Here is a 7,116-nt window from a genome sequence, read left to right on the forward strand (position 1 = left end):
ATAATTATTCATTTGAATTATTGTGTAAAAACTATTCAGAGGTTAGATTAGAGTTCATGATCAGTTGTTACCCTGGAACTCAGAGTCCATATAGCTGTATACCTAGCTTCATTATGTGGATATAAAGCTTAACTCTTCTTTTGACTGACGTTTGGTTAAACAGGCAGTGAAGACATTTTCCAGTGACGGTGATGGTCTGTAACTGTTGACTTGTGTAGCGACTGTGCTGCTCATTTAAACATAGCAAAATGGTTTGTTTTACAGCGTCCATGTCCCATCACTGTTTGTTTAGGCACAGGCACCAAATGGAAGAAGTTGTTTCCCACGGTTGTCACTAATCCCCTCGATCCTCACTGGATAATCCCACAGATTTAGTTTTTTCAGTCCAGAAACACCAGTCTGCCGCCTATCTTTGATCATCACTCAAACAACAACCTATACAGTTATCAGAGGGTGAGAGTTTCATGTCAAAGACCATTTCAGGATTCTACTAATCACCCATTTTGATGTAAAGACTACGGAGAGCACAATGCAGACTGTAGTACAGGCTATACTAGGACAAAGGATAGAAACAGATTAATCTGCATTGTGTTTTGTTGTAATGACGACAGTTATAGACCTGTAAACATCCCAGTCAGGCTCTACAGAACGACCAGACTGACTTATATAACCCTGTGGTTCAAATGTCATTTTAAGTGACAAGAATAGTTTTAATTTGACCAAAGTGGTTCTTTATGCTAACTGCTAATTAAACTCACTCAACACTGTTTCTATAATTAAACTCTGTTATATAATGAACTTAAATGAAGTTAAAGGGTTAGGGTTAGCCAGTTCACCCATAAATGAACATTCTGTCATAATCTACTCACCCAGATGCAGATGGAAGGTGGGGTGAAGTTTTGTTGTCTTTAAGTGTTGAGGGTTCACAGCAAAACAGCGATGCAGCATTCTGAAGTAGATAGGGTGTAGATGAGATTAAAAACATTACTTGCACCCTTTCTTGAACCAAAATATTCACTGTAGCTGCTCAGTGGGGTCTTGGGACTTTCAGACACTTGGATTACACCAGGCAAGCTACATGGAGCTATTGTATGCCTTTCTTGGTTTTTACGTCCCCATCTACTTCAGTTATTTAGAGAACACTGCAACACTGTTTTGCTTTGAAGCCTCTAGAAATGTTTTGTGGATGACAAACTTCACCCAACTTCCCATTAGCATGGAGGTGAGTAGATCATGACTGAACTGTTGCTTTAATCCAATCACCACCCCCAAACCTCCAGTGTTTTGGAGTTTAATGATGCAATTTGTAAGATATGGCAGTATTTTAGTTTAAAACGTTAAAAAAATGAACTAACACTATCAACAGAATGTGAAGACACAACAGTGTACTGTGTAGCAGTAACATCTACTAAGTTTCTTTTTGTTTCTCTTTGAATCAACCAACTTTATCAAAATGCAACACAATAATAATAATAATAATAAAAAGAAGAAGAAGAAGAAGAAGATTTACATTATTGATTGTCCCTAATTTTTTTCTGACTGTTTTTTTTCTGCTTCCACTATGTGAGTTAGGAGTTTATGTTTGGACTGTGTGCATGTGAGTGTCTGCTGTCTGGAGTGTTTTTTCTGTAGACTTCAGGAAGAGCAGCAGCTGCAGCGATAGCAGCTAAAAGGGATAATACAGAAAGAATAACAGAGGGCAGTGATCCTATTGGCTGAGGGAAAGTGGCAAACCCCCTGCCTAAATAAGTAAGGATTGAATTATAAAGCGCTCCACAGGAGATCAGCGCTGCCATGTCACAGTCCTGGTCAGAAACAAAGCTCACAGTCTGATTAGCCTTCTGGATTAAGTGGAATGTGTAGATTAATGATGGGTGGGGTCCAGGGAAACCCCAGTGATACTTCCTACAGTATAGATGTACAATGCCTCATGCATAAACACGGCCGACAACAATATGTCAGTGTTCTGTGCTCTTTATGTTCAGCTCAGTACACAGTGTTCTAAGAGTGGAGGAGCAGGGAGGGGGAGGGGCAGCTATAGGAGGGTGAAATGAAGCTAAAAGGCGGGGGTGGGGGGAGTTTGAGACGCCGCTGAATCAGGGAAGATTGTAGCAGCTGTGACACGAGCACCAAACAGCCAATAGGAGTGCAACAGTCCTCAATTGCCAGACAACACAGTGAAGGACCAGACTCAAAAAAACAAGAAACATGTTTATTATTTATGTGTGCTGATGAGGGAGGTATTAAATGTATTATTTAGTTGTTGTGCAATATTATATTATATTATATTATATTATATTATATTATATTATATTATATTATATTAATTTGATATAATTACAAATATTTGATTTTTTATTCATATATTTCTTTTACATATGCTAATGTTTGAAATTAGTAGAACATACCAACAGGTCGTTTGTTGTGATTGACAGTAGAATCACTGCTGACACTGTTGCTTTTGTTCCTGAAAACACAGCTGCTCTTGTTCTCAGTCCCACTGCATGATGACAACTAAGCAAACTCTGTTGATGAAGGCCGTCAGATGTGGCTAAATGCCCTGGAAGCATTCTAATGATCAGTTTCTAAAGTGCCTGTATGTTTTAATATAATATTATATTGTATTCATGATGGAAGACTACACATCATCTTAGATTTTGGATATTGTTATATCATTATAGGACATTTGTTTTCCTGGTTTTAAAGGCTGCATTACAGTGAAGTGATGTCATTCTCTGACCTTACCAGACTGTTGTACTTATATTTAGTGAAAGCACCAGTAGTCATCCCTGCAGTGTTGTCACAATATCAATATCGAAGTATTTGGTCCAAATTACTGTGATATTTGATGTCAGTCCTAACATATGAAGGGCTTTTCAGAAGATTTTGAAAAATCGAAATCTAAATTGTATATTTTGATATGGCCTAAAAATAGCACAGTGTCATTTTAAGGCTATATTGCCCAGCCTTCATTGTTTGTCTCTATGTGTCAGACCAGTGATGAACTGGTGACCTGTCCAGGGCGTACCCCATCACCCCAATGTCAGCTGAGATCAGCTCCAGCCACCTGCAATCCTGCACAGGATAAGTGAATATACTGTAGATAATACATGGGTAGATTCCCATGAGCTCACCCCAGTTAGAAGAAAAAGAATACACACTTTGACAAACGCATCAAATGTATGAATTGGAGTTCTACATGAGTTAATGCTCAATTTGGAAACTTGGAAAATTTCTCTACCGTCACTACAGTTTCTCTTCAGTCTTTGAGTTCAGTAAAATACGTTTTAGGGACAACTCACTAAAGGTAACATATATAGATGAAAACAGATGAAGGGCTTTTCAAGATCTAAAGGAAACATATTCCCGACCCTGTCTTGTTTTCTCTGTCTCACACCATGGTTGACAGCCCAGTCAGCAGAATAAAATATTGGCAGGTAATATTTTTGTAAACCGTTCGCTATGTTCAAAGTGATACGTACCATGTTGACGTTTGTACAAAAGTGCCATATCACGTTCACATTACAAGTAGCCTATATGAGCTGACTCTCATGTCAGGCGGTGGAAGGGACGGTGGTGTCATTAAAAGTGAGAAGGCTGTGAAGCAAGTGACCGCAGTTCAAGACTAAGTTTGTAAGACACCACTGGAAACTCTAAGGAGACCTCAGGACATCTTCTGCCATGTCTATGGCGACCAGAATAGGTGTTTTGAAGCCAAAACATGATCTTTTCCTTACCCTAAATAAGTGTTTCTTTGTTCCTAAACCCAATCAGACCATAAGACCTGCGCTGTCACAACGACTGAATTTTTCTTAAAAAATTTTAAGGTTCAACATATTTGTGGTTTACAAAACTGTACATTGCCATGATTTATTATGGTGATTAATTTGATTTTGGTTGATTTTCCATTTAAATCATTTCTCTAAGTCCAGTTCTAGATGGTGGAGGTGAGTTCCCCCTCTTTGTCATGTAAATGGGTGGTGTACAGTATGAAGGAGGTGTCCATCCCAGCTGTACACACAATAATGAACTAAAGTCAAAACAGATTTTCACAGTGGCTAAAAAACGGTGCTGGCAGAAGCCAGAGCTAATTCAACCTACCCTTTTCACAATACACAATTAATGATTGTCCTGTCCTAGTTACATGACATGCGCTCCCCTAGTAGCCACTGTCAGCTGTAGACAGTAGGAGTAAATCCCCTCCAGTCAAATTTGGGACATGTAAGAACACATGTGCTGCAGCCTGAGGATACGTTGGTGTTTTCAGGCCGGCTTCCATAGAACAACATGTTCCAGAACATATAGAACAGGAGGGAGGGGCACCGCATACATGCACACACACACACACACACACACACACACACACACACACACACACACACACACACACACACACACACAGACACAGAGAGAGCATTGAAGGGATCATATACACTGCTCTGGTGTCAGGATTACAAGACAGCAAACACTCCCCATCCTCAGCCCCTCTGACATGTGTAAATGCGCTGTATAGACGAGGTCAGCTAACCCCGGCAGCGACACACATACTCACCAGCTTACATAAGCAGACCCTTGTAGTCAGTTTGCTCTCCTCATAATGTAATACCGCTGGGTCCAAACCCAAATTCAGTTTTATTATTTGAACTTTTTTTAATACAGAGTATGCCAAATTCACACTTTAATTTTTGGAAGTTTGAGTCCGACATGTTGAGAGCAGAACACTGTAAGCTGGTACAAGAGCAGTATATCAGCTAACGAGTCTTTTGATATAAAACTACCAAATGCACTGTTTGTCCATGTTCTCTAGAATGACATGTATTTTCTGATGTGAAGCCACCACAACAAGGGTCACGTTATTTGTCTGTACCTTATAAATATTTTACAAATCACAGTTGGAGAATTAATTTGTGACAACACTATCATTAAAGACACAGTTCACCCAAAAATAAAAATGTAGCCATTATCTACTCAGCCCCATGCTGATGGATAGTCGGGCAAAGTTTCCTAGCCCACAAAACATTTGTGGAGCTTCACAAAGACAGCGCTGCAGCATTCTCCTGAACAACTGAAGTAGAAGTAGATAGGGACTGACAACCAAAAACAACATAAAATGGCTGCATCTGGCTAATCCAAGTTTCAGCATGCCCTGGAACCCCAGATTTACACCCTTTATAAGCCAAAATCATCACTGTAGCTGCCAAGCTAAAAGCGTTAGCGCGCACACTGTCTGAAGTGGTGCACAAGCTCAGCCGCACGTCCAGGGTGTAAATAATAATCTTTTTTTCTAATCAATTTAGGATCTCTGGGGTTATGGAGACGGAAGATTATGTCGGCTAAGCTTTACGGAGCCATTTTATGTTTGTTCCTGGTTGTTTCTACACGTTTTAAAACAGCTACTTCAGTTGTTCAGGAGAATGCTGCAATGCTGGTTTGCTGTGAAGCTCCAGAAATTTTTTGACTTTCTGTTGGCATGGGGGTGAGGAGATAATGACTGAATTTTCATTTTTTGGGTGAACTGTTTCTTAAAGGTTTGGGCACAAAACCCACTTGGTTAGGTTTAGACAAAGATCTGTGCTCGGGTTAAAATAACCTTTGATGACCAGTCTTTACCATACTTACAAAAAAACAATACTGACTTCTGGAAGAATGTAACAACAAACATTGTACTTCCTCCCCCCATGGACTACTACCACTAGAGGGCTCTGTTACTTGAACAGGTGTTGTTTTGGGGTACTTGCTGAAATGACTGATGCTGTTGTTCTTCTTGGGTCTCTGGATGCATTTGATTGGACCTCACTACAAGTAAACACATGTTATACTCACTGTATGTTTACAATAAAACCAAACACATTCACTACACTACTCTGCCTTAAACCAAACTTAAATGTAGTTTCACACAGACTAATTTGGCAGTTGGCAATTAATGTTCGATTTTAACTTTGTTTAGATTGTCTAGCTCTGTTTCCGAGTCCGCCAACTCCTGTCTCTTTAGCTGCTAAATGCTCCCCTGTGTTCAACAGCTGGTCCCTTACTGTGTCTGTCTGCTGTCTGCTGCTGAGCAGGTAGTGAACAGTGGCTGAAAACAGCTTGTTGCTCCCTGAAACCAGGTTGACTATAATGTAGCCTAAATAATTTTCAGAGCTGAGAGTAATTGCAGAGTCGGTGATAATTCACTGCAGGAGGATTGATGCCTTTCACATTAAGATAAGACTTTATTGATCACTATTCACCATGCTCTAATCAGCCAAGCTAACCAGCCAGTTGTTACTCCTTCAATCCACTTTTGATGTCAAAATATTGACTGTTGTAGCTTACAGTAATAGAAGCTATTATTCTACATTCACAATAACACATTGAAAAAAGATGTCTTAATTATGCTCCAAAAACATCGCAAAAATACTTATTGCTGAGCAACTCAGATCAATCTGTGAGTCTAATGTCACTGTTGATGTCATTGTTTTCTTCACAGACACTCTTCAGATGTGAAGCAATGACGTCAATACACATTGATTTTATTTAACATGACGTGTGCTTAGAAATAGCAACTGAACTCAGCTGTTAATGTCACCTGCTGTTTTAAGAGCAGAAATTCAGTAGTGGGTTAGAAATATGTTTTGGTCACGCAGTAAATTTCAGCTTACGTTACACTCACACTCACTTTGTGGCTTATTGTATCCTCATAGTTTCCTCTATGACAACAAAGGGAGGCCATCGCCTGCCACTCAAAGGGAGCAACACTTTCTTTTTCATAAGCTACCATTTTACTTTACTTTTAGGACTTAGAAAAATGAGATATACCACATTTGTTTAAGATAATGCTTTACCTTAGATACCACATATATTAATATGGAATTGGGAAAGCTGCTCTTTTACAGTCCTCACAGGTGGAATAAGCTTGAGGGCTCCAGGAAGTTCGACAATTATTAAACCAATTTTAACAATTTGAGCTTTTGTTGATCAATTTTTGTATAATTAATGCTCCTGTACTTCTTAAAGAGACAGTCCATCCTAAAATCAAAATACATTTTTCCCTCTTAAATGTAGTGCTATTTATCCATGTAGAATATTAATATAATATGTCACACGGTAACCAAATCACTGTGCAGAAGAAGCATG

This window comes from Pagrus pagrus (assembly GCF_965226575.1).
Source record: "Pagrus pagrus genome assembly, chromosome: 11".
NCBI lineage: Eukaryota > Metazoa > Chordata > Actinopteri > Spariformes > Sparidae > Pagrus > Pagrus pagrus.